Below are 27,028 nucleotides of genomic sequence, written 5' to 3' on the forward strand. Positions count from 1 at the left end.
CACCAGTTCCCAGTGAGGGCCAGGCCAAGGGCTTAGCGAGCATTGAAGGATACCACTGCTGGTCCCTCCTGCAAGCCCAGTCTGGGAGCCGAGACTAGCCTCCCCCTACCTCCATGCCCCTGGAGGAAGTGAAATGCTGTGGGACATGAGTAAACCCAGCATCACATGGCCTCTGGGGGCCTGGCCCTGGAATTGGGTAAACCCTCCCATCACTAAGGCCATTCATCCATTTGTTCTTTCAAAATAGCCTGGCACTAGGCAATGGGGACTCAGGCTCTACCCCTGCACCCTGTAATCAAGAGCTCCTGGCCTGGTGGGAGTCAAGAGGTGATATGAAGAGGTGACCAAAAGAGGTGATTAGCAGATCAAAGGGAAAAGTCATCTGATTATCTCCACAGACACTAAAGAGGCATATGATAAAACCCAATATCCAGCTTACTTACACAAACAAAAATCTTACTAAAACAGAAATAAATTGATACTTTCTTAAATGAGAAAAGAATATCCATTTTACTGTTGTTATTATTATTCCTCACATTGCTCTGAAAGCTCTGGACAACAAAAATAAACAAGAGGTCTTAAAATCAGAAAGGAAGAGATAAACTATCCATTTGTTGCCAATAATATGAGTGTTGAGTTCGAAAGCCCAAGAAGGTCAACTGAGAAACTATAACAACCAGTAAAGACTTTAGTAAGACAGTTGGGTTCAAAATTAATATAACAGACTGGCCGGGCACAACTGTAATCCTAGCACTTTGGGAGGCCGAGGCGGGTGGATTGCCTGAGCTCAAGAGTTTCAGACCAGCCTGGGCAATACAGTGAAACCCCATCTTTACTAAAATACAAAAAATTAGCCAGGCATGGTGGCATGCGCCTGTAGTCCCAGCTACTCAGGAGGCTGAGGCAGGAGAATTGCTTGAACCCAGGAGGCAGAGGTTGCCATGAGCCGAGATCATGCCACTGCACCCCAGCCTGGGCAACAGAGTGAGGCTCCGTCTCAAAAAAAAAAACAAAAACAAAAACAAAAGAAACAAACGAAAATTAATATAACAGAAATCAACATTTATAAGCAACAAACAGGTAGAAACCAGGATGAAAGACCCCATTTACAAAAGCATCACAAAATAGAAAACACCAATAAACTTCCTAAGAGATAAACAACAGCGATAGGAAGAAAAATTGGGAGTGTTACTGAGGGACAAAAAGAAGACCTGGACAAATGGCAGAGCACAGTAAGTTCTGGATAGAAGACAACATAAAGAGATTAATGATGTCTAAGTTACTTTATAAATGTACACAATCCAATTAAATATGTACAGAATTTTTTTTGAAGCTGATTTGAAAGTTCATGTGGAAAAATAAGCAGGAAGAGTCAGGAAAATTCTGGAAGCAGGGGTGGAGGGCGGGGAGGGTAAAGAGTAGGAGTCAACCTCACCACATGTTAAAACATATTATAAAGCCACAATGATTAAAACAGTATATGGTAACAGTGCATGAACAGACAGATCAATTAAACAGAACAGAAAGTTCAAAAGTAGACCCAAATACATATACAAATTTAGGATACACTAAAAGTAGCCTCTCAAACTTGTGGGGAAACAAGGGATTCTTAAGTTGTTGGGACAGCTGTGGAGTGCCCTCAAAAAAAACTAATGTGGATCCCTACCTCACACTTTACAACAAGAAAAATTACAGCTGGATCAAAGACTTCAGTATTTTAAAAAACCATGGCTGGGCAAGGTGGCTCACACCTATAATCCCAGCACTTAGGGATGCTGAGGCAGGCAGATCCCCTGAGGTCAGGAGTTTGAGACCAGCTTGGCCAACATGGCAAACCCTTGTCTCTACTAAAAATTCAAAAAATTAGCTGGCCATGGTGGCAAGCACCTGTAATCTCAGCTACTCAGGAGGCTAAGGCAGAATTGCTTGAACCCAGGAGGTGGAGATTACAGTGAGCCGAGATCACTGCACTCCAGCCTGGGCAACAGAGAGAGACTCCACTTCAGAAAAAAAAATAAAAAATAAAAAATGAAAGGATTTACGAAATCATCCTAGGGCTGGGTATGGTGGCTCACACCTGTAATCCCAACACTTTGGGAGGCTAAAGCAAGAGGACTGCTTGAGGCCAGGAGTTTAAGACCAGCCTGGGCAACACAGCAAGACTCTGTCTCTACTAAAAAAAAAACCTAAAAATTAGCCAGCTGCGCACTTGTAGTCTCAGCTACTTGTGAGGATGAGGTGGGAGAATTGCTTGAGCCTAGGAGTTCAAGGCTGCAATGAGCTATGATCACACCACTGCACACCACTGCACTCCACCCTGGGCAACAGAGTGAGACTGTCTCTAAAAAAAAAAAAAAAATCATTTCAGAGAGGCAAAAGCCTTCTGGAAATGAAACAAGTCCAGAAGGCACACAGAAAAGACTGAAATATTCAACTCTACAAAAATCAAGCACTCTTGCATGGTAAAAAGCACCATAAGCAAAGCCAAGAGCTAAACAACAAACTAGGGGATATCTGCCACTCATATTCCACACAAAGGGCTCATTTTCCTAAAAGTTGAAAAGCATGCAGAAATAAGAAACGGATCAATAATCTAACAGAAAAATGGGCAAAGAGTACGAATGAAAAAATTTACAAAAAGGAAAATATAAATGGCTCTTAAATATCTGAAAAGGAACTTAACCTCCCCCACACTAGGAAATATGAATGTAAAATATTTTGAAATACTGCTTTCTACCTATCAGATTGTCAAAGAGCAATAAAGTTGGAAAATACAGGCATTGGTGATGTGGTAGGGCATCCCCTCCCTGGCTGTGGAATGCCTCTAGGCATGAAAACCCTAAGAGATGCAGATGTCTGGGCTGGGCGCGGTGGCTCACACCTGTAATCCCAACACTTGAGGTCAGGAATTCGAGACCAGTCTGGTCAACATGGTAAAACCCTGTCTCTACTAAAAATATAAAAAGTTAGCCGGGCATAGTGGCAGACACCTGTAATCCCAGCTACTCAGGAGTCTGAGGTGCAGGAGAATCGCTTGAACCCAGGATGTGGAGGTTGCAGTGAGCCGAGATCACACCATTGCATTCCAGCCTGGGGGACACTTTGTCCTCCCGCCCCACCAAAAACAGAGATGCAGATGGCTGACCCAGCCACCCATAGGCACTTAGCCTGCATTTTTACTGGCACCTGCCAGAATTGACATATATAGAAGGTTACTAGCTGCAGTGCCTGTGTTTAATAGCAAAAGAATGGAAATAACCAAAATGGCCATCAATGGGAGAATAGTTAACTAAATTATGTTGTAGTTGTGCAATAGAATACTGAGCGGCCATAAGAATGAGAAAACTCCTCACATATTGACATGGGATGATCTATAAGATACACTGTTAAAGGAGTAAAGAAAAGTGCAGAACAGTTTGTGTAACATTCTCTCTCTGTGAAAAAAACAAGGGGGAGCATGGAGTAGTGTGCAGCTACTGGTAAATGAACAAAGTATCTCTGAAAAGACACATGAGGGCAAGGTGACAACAGTTATCAGCTTCGTCCTAGGATGAAAACTAAGGCCTGAAGGGACAGGAGGGAACAGTGGAAGATGCAGAGTTCACAGGGCCTGAAGTTCATGGGACCTGAAGCTTACACAATTTAAGTGCCCTCTGATATGGTTTGGATGTTTGTCCCCTCCAAATTTCATGTTGAAATGTGACCCCCAATGTTGGAGGTGGACCTAGTGGGAGGTGTCTGGGGTCACGGGGACAGATCCCTCATGAATAGCTTGGTGCCCTCCCCATGGTAACAAGTGAGTTATCACTCTATTTGTTCATGTAAGAGCTAGCTGGTTAAAAGAGCCCGGCTTCTCTCTTGCTTCCTCCCTCACCATGTGACATGCCTGCTCCCGCTTTGCCTTCTGCCCTGACTAAAAGCTTCCTGAGGCCTCACCAGAAGCTGAGCAGATGCTGGTGCCATGCTTATACAGCCTGCAGAGCCCTGAGCCAAATACACCTCTTTTCTTTATAAATTACTCAGGGTATTCCTTGATTGCAATACAAAACAGACTAACACATTCTCCTTAAGAGTATCTCACTTCTGCAAAATTCACAAAAACACATGACCACATGCACACACTGTTCAGGACCCTCTTTAGATCCTGGAAGGAGCCCTGCACCTCAAACTCCAGCTTCCCTGGAAATCCACCTCTGAGGAGAGGGAGACTTTTCACTTCAACATATAAAGATGTCAGTTCCTCCAGGGTTAAGCTAAAACTTTAACACCATCCCAACTAAAATTACCAGCTGGAATTTGTTGAGACCAGCAGATTCTAAAGTTCATATAAAATGATATTAGAGATGTGTTAAGTGGAAAAGCAAGATGCAGAACAGTGTTATGTAAACATCTCGGTTAAAGAAAAAGAAAAAAAATATATATGTTATATATATATGCAAATATAAACACAGAAAACTGGACGGATATATATAAAACTGAGTTTGGGGAGGGGAATTGACAGCTGGGAAGACAGGAGACACTATACCCTTCTGTATCTTTTAAATTTTGTATCATTTTCCAAAAAGTAAATAAAAATTAAAAGGGAATGTGATAACCATGAATAGAGCCTGAGAATGAGAAAGGGAACAAAACTTGCCAGGCAGGGAGGGGAATCCAGTGAGGAGATACATAAACACAGACCTGCAATTCAGCCTGCTGGCCCCTGCCTTGTCCCTTTGTCTTGTAACCCCACCCTGTTCCAAGGTTCCAAGGCCTGCTGGGAGGCTCGTAGCAAGCTCTCTGGGCCTCACCCTCTGCCTCTCAAGCTCAGTTCTCAAAATGGAAAATGGGCTATCAGGTGTCAGCCTCCATCAAGCCTTCCCCGATCTCAATGTTAAGGCCTAGCGTGCCACAGCCAGCCCTGTTCCCACCGCTCCACCTCCTGACTCACCAGCTGGGCTGCCAAGGACGCCCGGGTCCTCCCAGAGACAGCAGCTATTCTGAAGGGCTCCTCATCTCGGCCTGAGGCGGGAGCTGCAAGGACAGGGATGGAGGAGAAAGCCCGTGAGGCAAGGCCACTATGAGATGCCAGAGAAGGAGAGGGGAAGAGGGAGAGGGACAGGGAAAAGGAAAGAAGAAATGGGGGCCAGGCACAGTAGCTCACGCCTGTAATCCCAGCACTTTGGGAGGCAGGTGGATTCGAGTCCAGGAGTTCAAAACCAGCCTGGGCAACATAAGAAGACCCCATCTGTACAACAAAAATACAAAAATTATCCAGGTGTGGTAGTGTGTGCCTGTAGTCCCAGGAACTCAGGAGGCTGAGGTGGGAGAATCACTTGAGCCCAGGAGGTGGAGGCTGCAGTGAGCTGTGATTGAGCCACTACACTCCAGCCTGGGCAACAGAGCCAGACCCTGTCTCAAAAAAAAGAAAAGAAAAAAGAAGAGATGGGGAAGAGGTGGAAGAAGAGGAAGAGAAGGAAGAGGGAAGAGGAAAGGATTCGGGGAACCTCATGCTCATGGAAGCTGGCAACAGAAGTCAGACCAGAGGAAGGCCTTCCTGGAGGGAGAAGGCAGACAGACAGGCCTGTCCAGATGTGGGGGCCGCACAGGTGGTAAAGAGGAGTCAGGACTTCCCCACTCTCTGGCCCCGCAAGACCAGTGCTGGGATGTGTGTAGGGGCAGACTGTGGAAGGGACAGCCCCAGGAAGGGTGAGGAAGGGACAATGCAGCCCGCGACTAAAGAGGTCTCCCTGACACAGAGCCTGTCAGGAGAGGTGGGGGGCCTTAGAGGACCCAGGGACACAGGACCCTCTCCACTAAGCCTGGGGACCATGAAGTGGCCTGAGGGCACAAGTAGGGTAACTGAGTCAGGGGCATGAGACCCCAGGGCCCTGCCCCTAAATATGTAGGGGAGGTTGAGGAAAACAGACCAAAAGGGGATGCTTCCAGGCAGGAGGAGAAAGAATAGGATACCCCGACAGGCCACCACCCTTGCTATGCAGACGGCCAGAGCTCTGTGGGGCTAGGGACCAGTGGAGTGGCATGGACAGGTCTCCCTCCCCAGGGCCTGGAACAGTCAGGTCTGCCAACACTAGGGTTAACTTCAAAACTGCTGTGCTCTGCATAATGGCTTCAGCAGGTATTCATGAACATTTTACATCTTACAAACACATAAACAGGTATTTATCTTAAGCAAACTCCATGATTATCACTGCCTAGGATAGGGCTAAAACAGGTATACATTTTTTAAATATTTTATTTTAGTTTATTTATTTTGAGACAGAGTCTAACTCCGTTGCCCCAGCTGGAGTGCAGTAGCGCAATCTTGGCTCACTGCAGCCTCCACCTCCCAAGTTCAAGCACGATTCTCTTGTCTCAGCCTCCCGAGTAGCTGGGACTACAGGTGCGTATCACCATGCCCAGCTAATTTTTGTATTTTTAGTAGAGACGTGGTTTTGCCATGTTGGCCAGGCTGGTCTCGAACTCCTGACCTCAAGTGATCCACCCACCTCAGCCCCCCCAGTTGCTAGAATTACAGGTGTGAGCCACCACACCTTGCCTTATTTTATTTTTGAGACAGGGTCTTGCTCTGTTGCCCAGGCTGGAGTGTAGTAGTGCAATCATAGCTTACTGCAACTTCCAACTCCCAGGCTCAAGCAATCTTCCTGCCTCAGCCTCCTGAGTAGCTGGAACTACAAGTGCACGCCACTGTGCCCAGCTAATTTTGTTATTTTTTGTAAAGACGGTCTCGTTATGTTGCCCAGGCTAGTCTCAAACTCTTGGCCTCAAGCAATCCTCCCACTTTGACCTCCCAAAGTGCTTAAGATTATAGGCATAAGCCACTGCACCCAGCCCAAAAGTCAGTACTTAAAAAACAACCTTTAAGTAGCTAGCACTTCAAATGAAAGCATTGGCAAAAATGGCAGTGCTACTCAAACGACAATTTGAAACAAGAAAAAGAGACCACATAAACAGTGCTTACTGCATGCCAGGTATCCAAGTACTTTATATTAACTCATTAAAGCCTCACAGCAGCCCCAGGAGATACATATGATTGCTATCCCTGTTTTAAGGTGAAGAAACTGAGATAAAGGGAGGTTAAACAACTTTCCAAAGCCACACACCTAAGAAGGAGGCAGTATGAATATAGTCTAGCCCTGTGCTGTCCAATAGCAGCCAGCAGTAGCCACACATGGCTGTTGGACATTTGAAATGTGGTCCCTGGAATATGATGTGCTAGATTTTGAACACAGTGGATTTTGAAGACTGAGCACAAAAAAAAAAAAAAAAAAGAATGCAAAATATCTCAATAATTTTCCCTATTGTTTACATGATGAAATATATTATTAACATTAATTTCACTTGGACAGTTTAAATTGCATTGTGGCTTACACTCTATTCATACTGGAGACTGTAGCTCTCAACTTTTTTTTTAGACAGGGTCTCGCTCTGTCACCCAGGCTGGAGTGCAGTGTCACAATCTCTGCTCACCGCAACCTCTGCCTCTTGGGCCCAAGCAATTATCCCACGTCAGCCTCCCAGGTACCTGGGGCTACAGGCTTGCGCCACCACGCCCAGCTAATTTTTCCATTTTTTTGTAGAGATGGGGTTTTGCCATGTTGCCCAGGCTGGTCTTGAGCTCCTGGGCTCAAGTGATCTACCTGCCTCTGCCTCCCAAAGTGCTGGGATTACAGGCGTGAGCCACCAGCCTTTGGCCATCCACTTTTAACCACTCTTCACGGCCTCTCAAAACACAAACTGAGGGCCGGGCGCAGTGGCTCATGACTGTAACCCCAGCACTTTGGGAGGCCAAGGCGGGTGGATCACTTGAGGTCAGGAGTTCGAGACCAGCCTGACTGTCTCTACTAAAAATACAAAAAATTAGCTGGGCATGGTGGCGGGTGCCTGTAATCCCAGCTACTCGGGAGGCTGAGGCAGGAGAATTGCTTGAACCTGAAAGGCAGAGGTTGCAGTGAGCTGAGATCGTGCCATTGCACTCCAGCCTGGGCGACAGAGTGAGACTCCAGCTCAAAAACAAAAGCAAAAACTGAGCACCTGCTATATACAGGCCAGGCACTGTACTAAGCATTTAACACAGATTGACAGATGATGGTCCCAGCCACCCCACTGGAATGACCAGGTCTGGGAAACAGGAAACTACTTATCTCCCTGAGAAAAGCCTGGCTCCCTACTGGGCCTCTCTCAAGTTCCTATTCCTGCACTAAGGGCATCTGGCTAACATCAAAGACATGGTGACTCGGCACTGACACCTCTTTGGAACAGCCCTGTTCAAGGCACTGGAAGCATGAACCAGACCTCAGAATTGGACTGGCCCTCCAGGAACCTCAGGCTGGAAGGGATCAGATACCATCAGCCAGTGAAAACAGCCCAGGGGGCCCTCAACCAGGCTGAGGTAAGGGAAGGCTTCCTGGAGAAAGCAGTAAATTGAAAAAAGAAGTTCAGAGCAGTGCCCTGCTAAGCCACACTGCAGCCTGAGGCAAAGACAGAATCATCAGTACTGTTCCTCTCTTAATTTAAAATGTTAATGTTTTATATTTTGCTCATCATGGATTTTTGGCATTAATTTTTATTTTTTAAATGGCATTAAATATTATATACCTTGAATACTGACCTTTTTAAAATAAATAGTTATTGCTTTTACATTTTAGTTATCTTTTGTTTTTTTTTTGAGACAGGGAAGGTCTCGCTTTGTTGCCCAGGCTGGAGTGCAGTGGCATGATCATGGCTCACTGCAGCCTCAACCTCCTGGGCTCAAGTGATCCTCCCACCTCCCCCTCCCTAGTAGCAGGGACCACAGGATCTCATGACCAAACCCAGCTAATTACTGAGCTTTTTGGTACCCCCTCAAATTCTGCAACAGAGGCAAGTGCCTCACTTGCTCTACCCTAATCCAAGCCCTAGTTTGGAGGTTTAAGCCCCTCAGCTGCTATGACACATCACTGAGTCCTCATCCTCAGGAAGGCAGGGACCTGGCAGAAGGGAGTGTCATCCTGTTGCGACAGCACAGCCAAGAGCTGAGGGGTTTCCCTCCTCTCCACCCCAATGGCCCAATCAGGCTTCAGCACCCCCATACCCCCATCCTGCCTCTCCTTCTCTCTCATGTCCCTCCAGCGTCTCTCCACTGTGCCAACTACCGTCCCACCCCCACTCAAAGCCTTTCCACGGTTCCCAGTGCCTTCGAGCACTCCTTGGTCTGTCATTCAACTTCATCCAGCTCTGACGTTTACAGACGAAGAAACAAACACCCACAGGGAGGAAGTGACTTGCTCAAGTTGTCAGTGACATACCCCAACCCCCAGCCAGGCTGGGCTGGCCCTGTCCATGACTTCCTCCATGTCACTTCTCACAGTAGGCACTGGCCTGGCAAACAGGGAGCCCCCAAAGTTGTCTGCTGACAATGAGTGAGTAAACCACATCCTCCCATCTTCAGGTGGCTCCAGGCCGGCTCCTCCAAAAAGTCTGCCCTGACTGCCCCCTCAAGCTCCTAGTCCTATGAGGCTGAGCCCCATATCTCGGCACTGCTTCTGCTCTCTCTTTGGTTGCTTGTTTTGTGGGGGTCCACCTCCACCCAATCCCCCATGTATCCTGGAGTATCCTGAGAGTCCATACCCCTTCTTATCTCCTCTGCTGTCCACAGTGGTGCCCAGGACCTGGCTGGGCTCACAGGTGCACTCAGTCCCAGTCCAGAGGTAAGGGTCGCCTGGAATCTCTAATCCTTGTCAGCCAGTCCTTCTTCACATCTGGCTTGAGTCCTTCTTGCTGGAACCAAAACTTTTGCCCTTCTGTCCTCTACCTACCATTTCAACCCCAAGGTCAGAGTTAAAATCTCATCACCCTTTCTCTGTCCCAGCCCAGCAACTCCATGGTAATATCTCTACCCACTACTGACTAGTGACCTGTTTCACCGGCCCAGCAAGAAGATGACCCAGAGCCTTAGCCAAAGACAGGCACCCTCCAGCTTCCTTCTTTCCCTAAATGCACACCATTGGGCAACCATGTGCCCAGCCCCTGCTAGATTTTCTTCATCTCATTTGTTCTTTTTTTTTTTTTTTTTGAAACAGGGTCACTCTGTCACCCAGGCTGGAGTGCAGTGGTGTGATCTCAGCTCACTGCAACCTCAGCCTCCTGGGCTCAAGTGATCCTCCTACCTCAGCCTCGCCAGAGTAGCTGGGACTACAGGGGCATGCACCATGCCTGGCTAATATTTGTACTTTTTGTAGAGATGGGGTTTTGCCACGTTGCCCAGGCTGGTCTCGAACTCCTGAGTTCATGCGAGCTTCCCCTCTTGGCCTCCCAAAGTGCTGGGAGTACAGGCGTGAGCCACCGCACCCAGTCCCTCATTTGTTCTTATAACAACCCTAAGGCCTGTGATTCTTCTCCATGTCAATGTCATGGAAGCTGTGTGAGGTAGAAACTCACCAGGTCACCTGCTAGAGCTCACGGGGCCTTCAGAGGACGTGACTGCTTCTGTCTGGTGAAGTAAGGGAGGCTTCTAGAAGGAACCCCTGACTTGGGCCTTGAAGGATAAGTAGGAGGTGGCCAGGTGGAGGCCATTCCAGGCAAAGGGGACTGGGTGTGCAAAGCCCAGGGACAGAAAAGGACCTGGTGAATTTCGCGACAGGAGATGTCAGTGGGGTGGGAACAGAAGATGTTTAGAGAGAAAGGCTCAATGGCTGGCCCTCCATCACCTGCATAGTCTTCTGACCGTGTGGGTGTGGCCCTCTCTTGAGGCCTCCCTGAGCCTGTTTTGCATTCTGATTTGCATGAGTCAGCCCTGGATCAGGGCAGCCTTAAAGGTCCTAACCCTTTCCACACCCAGCTCTGGAGTCCTCTTGGCCAGGCCGCCTCCCCTGATTGCATCCTCAGCTCCCCTCCGCACAGGCCTCTGCCCTGGGTTCAAGGAAAGACCTAGCCCTATGGGGAGCAAGGAGGGGAGGAAGGCAGGCTAGGGGTCCTAACTGAGGCCTCAGCTTGTCCACCACCACCTCCCTTATACAGCCTCATCCACTACCCTGGGCCCAGCTGTCCCAGCACAGGCAGGCGGGGCAGCGACCCCAGCATCCAGACCTCAGGAAACTCCTCGGAGCTCCCCAACAGGAACCAAGAACATACACAGCCAGCTCTGGCCAGGCCTGGGTCTACCAACCACACCCCACTGGTACCACAAATGCACACCTCACACTACCTCAAGGGCCACACATCTCCCAGGGCCACACACACCTACCACCCCACCCAATGGCCACACCTCAGATCTGCCCTTTCCCACCACACACAGCTCCTACCAGCAATTCAACTGTGTGCAACAACCCCACAGCCCAATACCCCACCCTTGGCCCCCTCCCCGGCCCAGTCACCAGGTGATACCTCTGCATAAGGCCTCTTCGGTCTGCTGCCCTCCTGGGCCTTCTCCAGGCTCCGCTCACTCAGGCAAGAGTGTTAGAGGCACTTCCGTAGATATGAGGAACTAGTGGGGGCTGGGTTCCCAGCCCAGAGGGTGCAGAAGTGGCCCCCACGCCTCTGCAGAAGCCACCTCCCTCCAGCCCTGCCAGGAAAGGCAGCAGGTACAGCCTTCGAGTGGGCAGCTGACCGATCCCTGGGCCAAGCAGCCTATTTTCCATCTCTCGGGGACTGGTGGCCACCACATAACAGTCCCAGGAAGGCACACTGGGGTCTCCTGTCCTACCCCAGGCCGCATCTCTGCCCTATAACTCTCCCTGGCACCAGGAGATTCCTGTCCTGGCCCATGTGTGGTGTGGCCTGTCTTCTGGGGTCTCCGGAGTGCTGGTGGCTGATGGGGAGCAGCCCCTCAGGGCAGTGAGGACTGAGTGGGACCCCAGAGCCTGGGGAATGAAGAGCTGCCTCAGCTAGCTGGTGGGGAGTTGGGGGTCTATCAGCAATGTCCCTCGGCTCCAGGCCTGGGCCCCCTCCCCACCCAGTATGCAAGGCAAGTCTGGTTCCAGTCCTGGCTCCACCATTTCTTGTCTGAAGCCTGGGGCAAGTCACATCACGTTCTGAGCCTCAGTTTCCCCTCCACAAAGTAGAGCTGTCACTCCCTGCCTCCTAGAGCCTGGCACCCAGATGACCATGACACGCCACCGCATGTGTACTGGAGGCCAGTGTGCTCTTCTGCTCACTCCTCTGTCGTCAGGTAGTCACTTCCTGTCCCTAGCCCTAAGGTCTTGGCTAGTCCTGACCCTGGGTGCTAGGCTTGTAGCCAGGCTCTGGGCTAGACTCCCTCCACATCCTGAGGTTCTCGGTTACCCCAGACACCAATGACTACCACAGCCTACCTCCAGCCATGTCCCACTGCAGACCTGACTTCACGGCATTCTGGACCTCCCCTGGAATGCCCTGGCATGGCACACTCCCATCATACAATGAACTCACCAGCTCCCTTTGGGGACTGTGGGGAGCAGGGGGAGAAGAGCTGTCTCCAACCCAGGTGGGGCCTTTAGGCAAATAAGAAAAAGATTCCTCTTCTTCCAGGAGCCCCACACCAAGGGAAGCAGCTGAGCAAGAAGAGGACAGGCTGGGTTTCAGTCCTCCTTCTTCTGGCCCTCACTTCCCTACACCTGCCAGGCACCTTTGAGCAGTGCACAACATGCACACCCACACACAGTGGACCTGGTGGGAGGCAGGACCTTTTAACAACCTTCCTGCAGCAACCCTACCAGCATCACCCTAATAAAATGCTAAACCACAGTTTTATTAATGACTTAGGGACATGAAAGACTAAGGGACAGTAGGCATTGCTGACCCCACTTTCAGGCCTCACGCTAACTCCAACCCCAATCTTGAAAGACTTTCACTTTCTACAACCTTCATGTCTGCACTGTTTCAAGTTTTCACAATTATCACTTTTATAATTAGAAAAAAATGATAAACATGTTTTAAGTCATTACAATTGAGTTTGTTCCAGTTTGCTCCCCAAAACTATCATTATAAAGTAGCTTTATCATTTAAGTATAACATGCATAGATTACTAACAGAACTATTATATATATATATATATATATATATATATAGGCCATCTGGATGGAAAATAAGAGACTGACACCCAAAGCCCCCTCCCTGCCCCCGACTTACCCTCCCAAGGATCTAAGACAAAGCTAATCAAATAAGGTCTCCCTCCCAGGCACTGGTGGCCAGCAGCACAGAGCGCAGCCCTCAGACTTTCACATGGGAAATGGACTGAGGCTCATTAATAAACTCGAGATGCCAGGGTCCCCGAGGTTTGTCCTCAAGACACCATCAGACCCCACCCTGGCCCTGACTCTCACCTACCACACCTTAAGCCTCACCCAGGGGCCCCTCATGTCCAAGCCCCAACCCAAAAGAGGGTCAGGTAGGGAAGGAGGTGTGGGATGACTCAGGAATGTCTAACATGCCTCTCTTGCAAATAAATGAAGCTGAAAGTTAAATGGTTTGGTTTTAGGCTTTGTCAAAAAGCCTATCACATACTATGCCCCTCTGGCCCCACCACATACCCCCGACCCCTAATGGGTCTGGGGACCACTGCCGCTTCCCCCAACTCCTTCCTGTTTACCATGTTTTGGGCACACCCCTGCCCTGCATCCACACTGCCCCCATTCGACCCAGGCCCCTCAGCTTGCCTGGACTTCTGGGCCCTCACCGCTGCCTCCTGCCTCTGCCCCCTGCAACCAGGACATACTCTAGCCCACCGGGCTCATCTAATACATGGCATAGCTCCTGACCCCAACCCTCCACAGCCTCACCCCAGGACCCTCCCCACTCTCCCAGTCCTCACCCTCGGCCTAGCTCAGGCCCTTCCCACTTAGAAAGGTGACTCAACCAGCCCCACACCTACAGAGACCTGGGGCGCTCCCACCACCAGCAAGACAGGGCTCTGGCCTGGCTCCCTGGCCCTCAGGCACAGACACACTCTACAGAGGCTGGGGACTTCCTGTGGCAACTCCTCCCACAGAGGGCAAGGGGCAGCCTGAGGGGTCACAGGATGACTCCAGGAAGATCCTCCTGTGACCGCTGCCCCCAGCGGGAGCAGGAGGGGGACTCCGAACACCATAAATGAGGCAGAAACAGGAAGAGACAGGGCTGACCGCAGCAGGGTGGGAGTGCACAGGGCTGACCACAGAATCACAGGCAGCAGGAGTGGACAGACCCAGTGACACCAGCACTCAAGATACAGACCCTCACCACGTGCCCTGGGGGCCGAGGGCCAGCACCCACCCTGCCCCAAGAGGGAAGGGGAGGCCGCCAACTGACTCCTCTGTGAGCTCACTGGAAACCTAAAGCTCCTGCCCACCAAGGAGGAGGGACTTGGTGGGCTCCTCTGTACCCCAGAACTAGGGGTGCAGGGGAACAGGGACCCAGACCTGCCTACTCTCTAGATGGCCCCTGGAATGCAGAAGACAGAAGATAAGGGGGTCCCTTACTGCTGGCACGTGAAAGGGGAAGCTGCCTGTATTGGCTGGGGAGGGTGACCACATGGGTGGGGCCGGGACTAGGGTCAGAAGGGAAAGAGGGAGACAGGGGGACCAGCCCCACAGGCTTTGGCCTCCAATTTGATGTGTGACCTCAGTCTCCTGACTATAATCAGACAACAGCTAGGGAAGACTCCCTGACTCAGTCTCCCTCTCGATTCTCCAGCAGGCCCACAGGGAGCCCTGGAACTTGCTCACCTGATCCGGCCACCCCTGCTTGCAGCAACAAAAGGTCGTGTTTATGCAGTGCTTACCGTCTACCCAGCACCACACTAAACATATCACATGGATTGCCTCATAAAATCCTTCCAACAACCTAGCAAGCAGGTGGCTTCAGGCCATGTTACAGATTAGGAAACAGCCTCAGAGAGGTTAAGTAACTGGCTCAGTCACTCAGGAGCCAGAATCTGTATCAAGGGTCCTCTCAAGGGGACAGCGTGAAGACAGGTAAGGCCCAGGGAGGAGAAGGGGAGGTTAAGTGATAGAGGGAGAGGGAGGCTGAGTGCAGACTGAGAAGGGCCTTGAAGGCCATGCTAAGACCCCGGTCCTTACTGTCCAGACAACAGGAAGTCATGGAGGACAGCAGGGTGCTCTGGTGATGGAGCACACTGTGACAGACAGGCAGCAGGCAGGGGGTTCCTCCTGCTGTGGGATTTGGGAATTCAACTAACTTCTCTGAGCCTCAGTTTCCTCATCTGTGTAATGGAATTAGGATAGCTCCACCTTGCAGGCTTGTGAGGGAGGGATGAAGCAGATCTCAAATCTGATCAGTTCTCACTCCCCAGTGACTTGCCACCTCCCTCAGAGTAAAAGCCAAAGCTAGCAGCCGGCCTGCCAGGCCTGTGCAACCTGTCCCTGTGTGCCCCCACTCAACTGCTGGGTCCCGAGCTCCTTCTGGCTGGAATGTTCTTGCCCAGGCATCTCCATGACTCCTCATACCCATTCGGGCACCTCCTCAAATGCAAGGCCTTTCTTCCCTGACCACTCTATCCTAAAAAGCACCCCATTAGCCTCTATCTCCTTACTCTGTTTCCTTTTTCAGCATCCCACTTATCACTACCGGACACTGCCTTATATGGATATTTGTTAAAGTCAGACTCTTTAACTGAGAGGCACAGACTTTGTCTTATTCACAGTTGTATATTCCATGGCTAGGACAACGTCAAGAAAATGCTCAATCGATAATATTTGTGAAATGTATGAATGGAAATCTACAAAGGCCTGGCTTGCAGGCATATTGAGCAGGCACTCAATATGTGGCACCTTCCAGTGTTTTCAGCCTTTGCTGCCCACCCTTCTGAAGTGCCCCCACCCCCAACCCCCACCTCAAATCCCTCCCCAGGGAGCCTCCTGCGCCACAGCGGCTGTGGCTGGACACACACACGGAGGCAAGAAGAGGGTGGCCAGGGGCAGGGTCTGCAGAGGGCTGGACTGGGAGGCCTTCAGTCAGGGCCTGACCCCAGCTCACCCTGCTCAGGAGGCTTGGGACAGGGGCTGCCTGGAGAGATGGGCAGAGCGAGGGAGAGTTGGAGGAGGCAGGTGTCAAGGTTCAGCCTGGAGGTCTAGGAGTTGGAGATTGACTCTGAGGCTCCCCGGCACCCTCCATGGCAAGGCCTGTCCCTTCTTTTGACCTCTGAGGCTGCCCCAGCACTTCCTGCTGGACCGGCCCCATAAACACTGCTGGGGATGCCCTCACCCACACAGGGGAAGTGTGACTCTCAGACCCCCTCAACCATTCCCCAGACCAGGGCAGAACCACCCCAGACTTCTAGGAGTCTCTGAGACCAACCCCCAGCCCTCAGGCAGGGGCTACCTCTCCTGCCTGCCTACCCCTTGCCTGACCCCCCATTACCCAGTGGGGCTCAAGGGGCTTCCACCCACTGGCTCCTGCCACCTGCCCCTCCCCTCTGGTCTCATTTCCTCCACTCTCATGCTCCAACACCAGCGCTTCACCACCAAGCCTTTGCTTACCCGGTTCCCTTTGCCTAGAACATCTTTCTCTACCTCACCCTGCAAGCTCAAGTGCCACCTGCTTGAGGAAGCAGTCTCTGACTCCCACAGTCACAGCCCTGATCACACCAGATGTCACCATCTGTGACTGTGTCTGTCACCATCTGTGACTGTGTCTGTCACATACATACTCTCTTACCCCCAACCCTGGCTGGGTGCTTTCCCAGGCAAGACCAGGGATACCTGTGTCCCAAAGGTGGCACACAGTGAATATCTGTTGACTGAATGAACATTTCCCAATTTTACACATGGAGAGCCAGGCAAATGACAACTTGCCACTGCAAATCAGTGGCCAAAGTGTGGCCAGAACCCAGCCTCCAGCCTCCCAGTACGAGGTGCCTCCCATTCCACCCAGTCCCACCCAGTTATAGTTCTACTATAGTTCTACTACCCAGCCCTGCCTTCTCGACCAGTACCACACAACCCAACCACCTGCTCCTTAGGCACTTAGGAACCACCAAATCAACCTTCCACATTTCTAGAAATGAAAGTAAGTCCCAGTCCCAGAAGGGGCAAGAACCTAGCCAGGCCGCACGGGCAAGTCAGGACCATGACTCAGACCTTGGCCCCCGAGCCTGAGCTCAGATATCTCCAGCAGCCTGTTCCTTGGAAGAACTGGGGAGGGGGCCTCAGGCAACATTAGAGATACTGGAGCAACCTCCCTCCCCCGTCCCCCACATACCTCCAAGTGGGCTAAGCCAGTTCTGCACTGAGAAATGTGGGTTTTCAGGCCACAGACAGTAGAGGCAAATGAGTGTCCTGGTTCATGTCCGTGGAACAGAAACTGGAACAGAACCACTAGACACCCCCTGGATCTTCAGACTCCCTGGGCTTAGCATGTCCATCTTTAGAGCCGAGAAAGAGACAGAAGGAAGAGAGCAGCCCCAGGCAGAGCAGGGGAGGGAAGCCTTTAGCCAAGGCTCTGGTGCCCCTTCACCAAGCACGGGAGCCGCTACCCCAGAGCTTTTCTGTTATCATCTGGAAAAGTGTCAGTCTCCAACTCTGCTCCTGGAGTGGAAAGGGGTGGCCCATTCTCCGTACCAGGCACACTGTGGCCACTGGGAACAAACTTGCATTTAAGCTGCAAACCCACACAGCAGCCCAAGTTTCTTTCTTTTTTTTTTTTTTTTTTTTTGAGACGGAGTCTCGCTCTGTCGCCCAGGCTGGAGTGCAGTGGCTCAATCTCGGCTTACTGCAAGCTCCGCCTCATGGGTTCACGCCATTCTCCTGCCTCAGCCTCCCGAGTAGCTGGGACTATAGGCGCCCGCCACCACGTCCGGCTAATTTTTTTTTTTTTTTTTTTGTATTTTTAGTAGAGACGGGGTTTCACCGTGTTAGCCAGGATCGTCTTGATCTCCTGACCTTGTGATCCGCCCGCGTCGGCCTCCCAAAGTGCTGGGATTACAGGCATGAGCCACCATGCCTGGCCACCCGAGAGACCAAGTTTCAAGTGGGTGAAAGCCTTGCCCAGCTCACACATCAAGGGGTGCAGAACTGGGCCCCTCCTACCCCAACCCATGAGGAATGCTGACCATACCCGCATGGAGTACCCACTGGAGGGATGTGCTGCAGGCTGGGGCTGGGAAGCACGACCCCGCCAGGAGCCTGGCCAGGCAATCTTCCAGGAGACACTCCTGTGTCCCAAAGGGCACCTGTGTCATGTCCCAAAGGTGGAGAGGACCAGGGGCCACACCTGGAATCTTGGCTGTCAGTGCTCTTCTCCTGGACGACTGCCTGGCTGGGCTCCTGGCTGGGTTGTGCTTCTCTGAGGGGCAGAGCTGCTCCTGACCCGCAGCCTCTTGAGTGCAGCTGCTGCGCCCACAGGCCCAGACAGCACGGGAAACAGCTAGGGATGGTAGCTCCTAAGTCCCTCAGTCAAGCCCAGCCTTCTATACCCTAAGGCAGAGCAATACCTCCCCTCAGGCTCTTGATCTCTGTCCACCACCTTCTGCAGAGGCTCCTGAGCCTGGCTCTGACCCTTCAAGGCTTAACCTGGGTCTGCTGAGCCACATCCCGTACTGGCCCTGATGGCCAGCAGTGTGACCCTGACCTTGCTCTTTGAATTAGCCAGCCACCAGCCCTCCCCAAGCCTCTCCACAACCCCGCCCTAGTGTCCACGGGAACAGCCCCACTACAACCCGTGAATGCAGAGGGGGCCTGGCCCATCTCTCCCCACTGCCAAGATAACTGAGTGCCCCTCTGCTACCACCTAGTCTGCAGGGTTCCCAGATTTCTTGAAGGGGAGACAGCCGGGTGTGTGCTGGGGGTGGTAGATGCAGGGAGCACCCGGCACCTGGAGACCAGCTGTGCCTCTGACCCACCAGCCAGCACTGAGAAACTCTCCAGGCCTCAGCCGTCTGCACCAACCAGGCTGAAGCACGGCACATGCCTCAGCCTCAACTTGGGGGTGACCCAGCCCAACTCAAGGCTTTTTAGGCTCTCGGAACCTAGAATTTCGGAAATTCAGAAGCTGGGACTCACAGGCACATAAAACCCTAAAATCCTCGAATCTCACCAGCCTAGAATCTCAGACTCAGAATCTTAAAATTCTAGCTGCTCAGTGTGAAGAGAAGGGAGTGGAGAGGAGTGGAACAGCCCCCTCCCCCCAACCCCCTCCCCCTCTCACCTGCCCAATTTGGTTGGTTTCTGTCCTGACCTGTTCACAACTGGGGGCTGGTAAGCCTGGGGGATCCCCAGAGTCGCTCCTTATTGCCCCTCCCTGAAGCTCCAGGGAAGTTGAGTACAGTAAAGATAAATGCCCAGCCAAAGGTCTCTCACTGAGCTAGAGGCCTGAGGCAGACCCTGGGTTCCTGACTCTGCACCTGACTACAGGCAGACCCCTGCCCTATGCATTATGGGTTGGGGAGGAGAGAGGGGGATACCCAGGGTGGGGCAGTGCTCGCTGGGCCAGTAGGAAAGCTGGCAGGGGAGACCCTGGCACCTGGAAAGCCGAAATGCAGTGGCAGCTCAGCCTTGCTCCTGGTCTTCTGTCCCGGGGGTTAAGCCACCCCAGCACTGGCCTGGCCAGAAGGAGGCAGGGCCAGCCCAAGCTCCCCCAGGGCCACTGACAGCCAAGATTCCAGGTGTGGCCCCTGGTTCTGCCCTGAGAATGGGGATAGAGAAGTGCCCTCCTGATCTTCTCCCACCCTCTTGCCTTTACCGTTGCCCTCACAACAGTGAGGATAAGGACAGGAGGGAGATTTTAACACATCCCCTCAGGGAGGACTCTCTGATGCCTTAATCTTCCTCTAGGCCCCTCTGACCCTGAGCCCCACACACTGGACCATAGGTGGTCCCTGTCTCTGGGCTCTAGAACCATGTTTCCAGGGTTGTTCAGTTACTGACACCCTGCTGTAGCAAAGCCCCGGCATCCCAACAGGATCAGGTTCCTGGTTTGGTCAGGGAGAAAAGACTTGGACCTTGTAACAAGGCAGTGTGGGCAGGGTCTGAAGGAAGCTCAACACTTCAGGAAGCCCCAACCAGGCCTCAAGCAGAGAGGTAGAATGCAGGCCTCAGAGCGCCCTGCCGGGGTTCCAGGGCCTGCTCTTGCTTTCCTTGGCTGAGAGACTGCAGGCAAATCACCACCTTCTACTGGCCTTAGTCTCATCAGCAAAATGGGGTCTGGGAGAACCACTGTATGAACAAGAGCCAAGGTGGATAGGACAATAGCAGAAACCAAACCTCCACAAGACGCTTATCCCAGGGCCAGGGCCACGGGGGCTCAGGATTTGACGGCAATTAGTCCAGTCTACAAGCAGGATACCCCTGTACCCTTGAGGGCACCCCAGATCCACAGTTGGTCACCAGCAATGTCACCTGACCAGGTGGCCCTCTAGTCTCTGCCTATCACTGACTAGGCATTCCCAGGGTAGGACTGGGTTTAGATCTCCTCTGTCTGCAATGCCTCCCAGTGCTTGTGGTTTTCACTGTGAAGCAATGGAAATGTAGATTCCCAGCTATTCTATGTAATGGATGATCTTGGACAAATCACTTAACTTCTTGGGAGCTCAGTTTCCTCATGTGGAAAATGGGAATGGTGCCTACCTCAGAAGACTATTTTGAGGATTAAATGAATTCAGTATATAAAGTGCTTAGCACACTGCCTGGCACATAGTCAGCTTCCAAGAAACAATAGCTACTGCTACTATTATTACTACTATTAAATAATGATTTGTTGGCTGGGCCCAGTGGCTCACACCTGTAATCCCACCACTTTGGGAGGCCAAGGCGGGCGGATCACGAGGTCAGGAGTTCAAGACCATCCTGGCCAACATGGTGAAACCTCGTCTCTACTAAAAATACAAAAATTAGCTGGGTATGGTGGCGCGTGCCTGTAATCCCAGCTACTCGGGAGGCTGAGGCAGGAGAATCGCTTGAACCCAGGAGGCGGAGGTTGCAGTGAGCCGAGATCACGCCACCGCACTTGAGCCTGGGCTACAGAGCAAGACTCCATCTCAAAAAAAAAAAAATGATTTGTTATTGAACTGGTCACTTAACTCCACGTCCCCTCCCAGCCACTCTTTGACTGTCCCAGTGGCCTAGGACAGATGACCTAACTATGGGACAGGCTCTTCCCCTCTGTACTACGGCCCAAGGATGAGAAAAAGAGACATTCCACAGGAAGACCCTGTGGAACACAATCCATGCATTGCCCCCCACCATCTTTCACATCTGGGGTCATCTGCCTCCAGGTGGGACTGTCCTCCTCAGATCCCTGGTTGGAATGCATATACAGTCTGGGGGCCTGGCCAGGGGTAGGGGAAGGTGGAAAAAATGTTATCTCTGATCAGAGCTGGGGACACTGGGGTTGATTCAGCGGCAGCCTCTGAGTTTTGTGGGGCATGCACATTGGATGGGGATGTCTCCCCACCCACCAAATCCTCATGCTGTTCAGAACCCTGGAGTGGCCACCCTTAGCACAGAACTCCTTTCTAAAACATAACACCTCTCTGCACAGGGCTGTGGAGGGTGCTGACTCTAACCTGCCCAAGACCAGAGAAAGAAATGAGAAGAGCTGCCCGAGGGACTGGACTCTGCTCCAGAGCAGGGACTGGGTCAGCTTAGCTGGGGTCACACACTGTTCAAGGCTGCCTCGGTCACCACCCAGGGAAAGCACCTCACTCAGCCCTGGGAGGTGCTCAAAGAGTAAGATCAAAGTGAAGTCAGACAAAGGAGGCAATGAACACCTGGGTCCTGACCCTGTCTCTCTACCACCCTCCCAATGTATTCTTACGCAAGTTACTTAGCCTCTCTGTGCCTCAGTTTCCTTATCTGTAGAATGTCACCTAATTTCTTGGGTTATTGGCAGGGTGGAATTGGTTAATATGGATAAAACTGTTTACAACAGTGCTATAGGCATGTTTGCTGACCTCATTCTCACTGATGTTATTACTCAGCTTTCTCTAAGGCTGTTACTTCCACTATGATATTGGAGGGTGATGCTCGTCTTATGCTCTTATGCAATTATGTAAATCATTAGATGACAAATGTGCAGTGTCCAGCACACAGCAGGTACTCAACAAAGAATGTTCCCTCTCCCGGCCGGGAGTGGTGGCTCACGCCTGTAACCCCAGCAGTTTGGGAGGCCGAGGCGGGCATATCACGAGGTCAGGAGATTGAGACCATCCTGGCTAACAAGGTGAAACCCCGTCTCTACTAAAAATACAAAAATTAGCCAGGTGTGGTGGCGGGTGCCTGTAGTCCCAGCTACTCAGGAGGCTGAGGCAGGAGAATGGCATGAACCCAGAAGGTGGAGCCAAGATTGTGCCACTGCACTCCAGCCTGGGCAACAGAGCAAGACTCCGTCTCAAAAAAAAAAAAAAAATGTTCCCTCTCCCTCTCTCCCCTTTCCCCCAGAGAGGCCAGACTAGGAGACAGAACCTGTCCTGACCCCCACCAGGGGTCTCTGTGTGATCCTACCCTCATCTCTAGCTCTTGGCCTCAGTTTCCCCATCTGTGAAAGAAGCTTTTAGGCCAAATGGTCTCTAAGTGTCCATGGCCATATCTGCTCCAGCCTGTCCCCCACCCTTGTTCCCTCCTTCCTTCCCCATTTCCTACTGCATCCCCTCCTGATGTGACAGAACCCTTGGGAGCCTGAAGCGGGGTAGAGGGGACAGCTGGTGAACAAGAATCACCAGCCCTCAAGGAGCCCAGGGCCCAGTCCAGGCCCCCAAGGGTTAAGACCCAGAGTGAGGGGCGGGGGGCCAGGGTCAGCGCTGGACAGGCGGGCCTGGAGCCCAGGGCCTGCCTCCCCTCCCCCTCCCCTGGGAACAGAGGCCACTTGTTTGGGCAGTGGCGGGTGGCTTTGAGCTCAGCCAAGGGAGAGTTGGGTGGGAAGGAGAGAGGGCTCCGGAAAATGGAAGGGACTCCCCACCTCCAGCCGATGCCCTAGGCCTGGTCCACCACTAGCCCCCGATACTTTCAGACACCCCCCCAACCCCTCTAAACTGACCCCTTCCCCTGGGTTCTCTCTTTCTTTCATTCAAACTCTCAATGCTGGAGACAGGACTTAGCAGATAGGCCTGACTATTGCCCCAGCATCTTAGCAGATAGGCCTGACTATTGCCCCAGCACCGTCTCTCTTTGGGGCATGAGGCCAGGGCTGATCACTCCATCCTGCAGATGGGGAAATGGAGGCTCTGAGGAATTTGGGGACTTGTAGAGTCACATAGTGATTGGTGGCTGCACAAGGACTCGGGGCCCCAGGTCCCAGTGATCCCCATGGCTCTGCAGGCCCCATCCCCACAGAGCTCCAAGGAGACCCTTCCTAAGCTGTGCCATTACACAAGACTGAAGGCTGGGCAGGAAGGAGGGGCAACAGCAGCCCATCTCTGAAACCTGAAGTCCCAAAGGACCTGGGGATTTGAATGGGGAGGAAGCTTCTAGAAGGTTGGGAGGAGGATTAACAATCTGTACAAAAAGCTGAGGCTGGATGTGTGAAGCATGGCTGGAGCCCAGGTCGTGGGGGTATAAAGCTGGGGTTGAGTAGGAGGCTTGAATGCAAAACAAAACCTGGGGGCCATCAGGGCTCCGGTGGCCTCTGCCCCCTCCACCTCATCAGTCACCGGTACTCTGCCTGGGACACCCCCTTCCTAAACTACTCCAATATGCAAGTAGCCAATGGGGAGGCAAGGTCCCCAGGCCCGGTCCTGACAATCCCCAGCCAGGAATGGGACACAGGATGAGTTCTCTCTACACCTCTGCCAGCCACACCCATCTTTCTGCCATTCCTCAGACACACCATCCAAATTCCTGACTTTGCACAAGCTACGCCCCCGCCTTTGGAGGGTCCTTATCCTTGTAAATTGCCACTTAACTGCCAAGCCCATTCCAGTCATCCCCTCCCCTGGGGCCTGCACCTGTCCACACCTGTCTTCAAGGCTCTGCTGGGCTCCTTCTACCCTGTGATGATCTTGCTGGGCGGTCTCCCCCAGCCTGGCCTCTGGGGACTCTCCGCGAACAGGTATCATGAGTGCCTCAGTCTGGGACCCTGGGACCCACCAAAGAGTCAAATCCTTCCGAGTACCCCCAGGTGTCTGGCCCTGAAGCACCCCCCTCCCACCTATCTGGGATCAGGGAAGGCTCCCCAGGACATGGGATGTGGGGGAAGGGACGGTATATAGCAGAAACCACAGCGTGATGGCTTCTGGCCAGATTCCCCCCCTCCCCGCCGGCCCTGCACCAAACACCCATCCCCTGCCCCCAGGCTGCACCCTAAGCCTGCTCTCTCCAGGCCCAACCACCCCACTCCCAGCGTGACCCCATTCCCTGAGCACATACTTTCTTTTACCAGCAACTGGGCCAGGTAGGGGCTCTGGGGAAGCCATGCCCCATTTACTGGTGGGGAATTGAGATGCAGAGACCGGAAGTAGCCTGCCCAAGGTCACTGGAGCCCCAGGCCCAGGGCATAGGGTCGTACAGATCTCCAGAAATGTAAAGGTCTCAGCGGCCAACGAGGTGGGAGCCTTCACTTCACAGATGGGAACCCCAAGGCGCCCGAGGGCGGCTGACTCCAGAGACCCTTCACGCCAAAGGGCTACGGGCTGGAAGCCCCGGGTCCCGCTGGTTCACCCCCCTTCCCTATCGTCTCTGGCCCGCTGGCTTATCCTCAGGAGGCGACCCCCCCACCACGCCCAAAAAGGTAAACAGACAAGATGACCCGGGGAAGCAGAAGCAGCGCGCGGCCTCGGCGTTCCTTTCTGCAGAATGGGGAAACTGCAGGCCAATGTGGCGAGGGGCCTGCAGACGGGGAGGCTCCGGCAGCCGCACTGACCTGTTTTGAGTAAAGACTCCACGCGGGGACCAGGCGTACCGGCGCCGCCACCGACTTACACCGCCACCGCCAAATCGCAGCAAGGGGCCGGGCGCGCCCACCCCCCCGGGCGCTTCCGCCCGCCCCACGTGACTCCCCGGGAGGGGAAGGTGGGGCTGGGGCAGGGCAGGGCAGGGCCCCGCCCCCTCATCGGCCCCGCCCCCCGCCTAGTCACGGTCCTGGAGTTGGTTGGCCTGGCCCGCCCGCCGGACCCGTCGGTCTGTGTCTCTCTCCTGCCCCTCTAGCTGCTTGCGGGTCTTCCGACTGTCTCCTGAGGCTCAGGTCTAACCCCCGCCACCTCGCCCGCTGAGTCCACCTCTCCCTGAGTCTCCCTGCTCTCGCCACCCCTCTTCTGGTGAGTCTGCCCTGACATACACCCCACACACAAGAGGGCCACACCCCCAGGGGGATAGGAGGCAGTTGAAGGCCGTCGGTGGTGCCTGACCACCTCCTCTAGGAAATCCTTCCTCCACCACATTCTTCAAGGGTATCTCACTTCCCTCCCTGGGTGCCCACAGGCAGGGTTGTGGGGAAGCTACCCACCCAGCCACACCTCCCAAGGATCCCTCAGCGGAAGGCTGCAGCCTGAGGTTCCAGCACCCACACCTAGAGAACAGGAGATTCCCACCCATCCTCCCAGCACATACACAGATGAGGGTACCAGGCTTGGCAGACATTTCTGGGTCCTGTGTCCAGAACACCTCCGGGGCCAGCCTCGCCAGAGACCTTCTCTGGGCTTCAATTTCTGCATATGCACAAAGGGTATATTTGGAAGAACAGATCTCACATTGCGGGGGATGAGGGTTTACCCCCTGAGAAGAGGAAAGTGTCATTAATTGGAGCACCTACTGCATGCTAGTCCCAGTGCTGGGCAATTTATTCCTTTTATCTCAATCCTTACATTCTGCTTGATGGCAAAAATTATCATCCCAGGTTATGGGTTAGGAAATAAGGCTCCAAGAAGTCTGAGGACTTGCCCAAAGTTACAAAGCCAGTGTTGGGCAAAGCTGGGAAGCAACCCATTTTTATGAGTTCTAGAATCTCCTGCCTGCCCCCCACTGGCCATTCACCCTGTCCCTCGGGGAAAGAGTTGACTGAGTAGACCGTGTCTTCCGGTGGTAGGGCTAAGGCAAAGGAGCTTTCCAGGAGGGGAGAACAGGGCCAGACCTTGGGGAGAACTTCCGGGCCCCAAGTTCATATGGGGTCAAAAACACTGCAGAGGAGCAGAGCATAGGCCCCTCCTCTGGTCCTGGCAGCAGGGGTGTCCCTTGGGCAGCAGAGGGCACCTGGGGGCCACAGATCACAGGGGAGGCCCAGGCGTCCCTCTAGACTTCAGACCAGCGAGGTGCAGCACAGGGTGAGAAGGCTGGAATCTGACCACTGGCAAGGGGATAGGGGGTCTGGGGACCCTACCATTTCTGTTAACACAGTCCTGAGGTCTTCAAAATGACCTAGGGAGGGCGTGAATCACCAAGCCTGGTCCCCACCAACTGCACTGGAATCTGAGGCCCCTCACCTGCACCCTTGACCTCCCTCCAGGGTATGCTGCCCCAGCCTCAGCTCTGAGACCCACAGCCCTGTGGCTTGAGACCCACGGACCCCTCCACCTCCCTTCTGGGATGACAGGAGTGTCAGACCCCAGTCCATAGGTTGGACCCAAAGGGCCTTGGGCCGAAGGACACAGAGTAGAACCTCACCGTCTGACTCCTGACCCAGGGTCTCTGTCAAGGCCTGCTCCTTCCCTTAGAGCAGAGGTCCCCAACCCCTGGGCCAAGACTGGTACTGGTCCTGTCAGGAACCTGTTAGGAACCAGGCTGCACAGCAGGAAGTGAGCAGAGGCTGAGCTAGCATTACCGCCTCCTGTCAGATCTGCAGCAGCATTGGATTCTCATAGGAGGGAGAACCCTATTGTGAACTGCGCATGCGAGGGATCTAGGTTGTGCGCTCCTTATCAAAATCTAATGATAAATGTGATGCACTTGAATCATCCCAAAACCAATCCTTCCCCAATCCTGATCCATGGAAAAGTTGTCTTGCACAAAACCAGTCCCTGGTGCCAAAAAGGTTGGGGACCGCTGCCTTAAAGCAGTGAAAAAGAAAGCAAATAGCCTGGCGTGAATGCCAAAATGACCGCTCAACAAGGACAGCTGGATAGATACGGGCAGAGAATGGAACAGAGTATGGACAGGAGGGGGGCAGTGATAAACCCCGTCTCCTCCCCGCTACACAATGGGAAATGAGGAGA

General features: G+C 52.8%; 1 protein-coding gene across 6 annotated transcripts in view; it reads right to left on the bottom strand.

Annotated features, from left to right (window-relative positions):
* Positions 1-24,885, bottom strand: part of ARAP1 (ArfGAP with RhoGAP domain, ankyrin repeat and PH domain 1) — a 67,800-nt gene extending 42,915 nt beyond the window's left edge. For 4 of the 6 annotated variants that reach the window (XM_034933319.3, XM_034933318.3, XM_034933317.3 and 1 more), the window contains exons 1-2: positions 24,745-24,885; positions 4,931-5,013 (exon numbers count right to left, since the gene is read on the bottom strand). The gene's annotated coding sequence lies outside the window, so the exon portion shown is untranslated. Of the gene's footprint in view, positions 1-4,930; positions 5,014-11,364; positions 11,403-24,744 lie in introns of those variants that run through there. The other 2 variants (XM_034933314.3, XM_034933316.3) reach the window with 2 other exon arrangements.
* Positions 24,886-27,028: the final 2,143 nt, after the last annotated feature.

The sequence above is a fragment of the Pan paniscus genome, chromosome 9 (genome assembly GCF_029289425.2).
Source record: "Pan paniscus chromosome 9, NHGRI_mPanPan1-v2.0_pri, whole genome shotgun sequence".
NCBI lineage: Eukaryota > Metazoa > Chordata > Mammalia > Primates > Hominidae > Pan > Pan paniscus.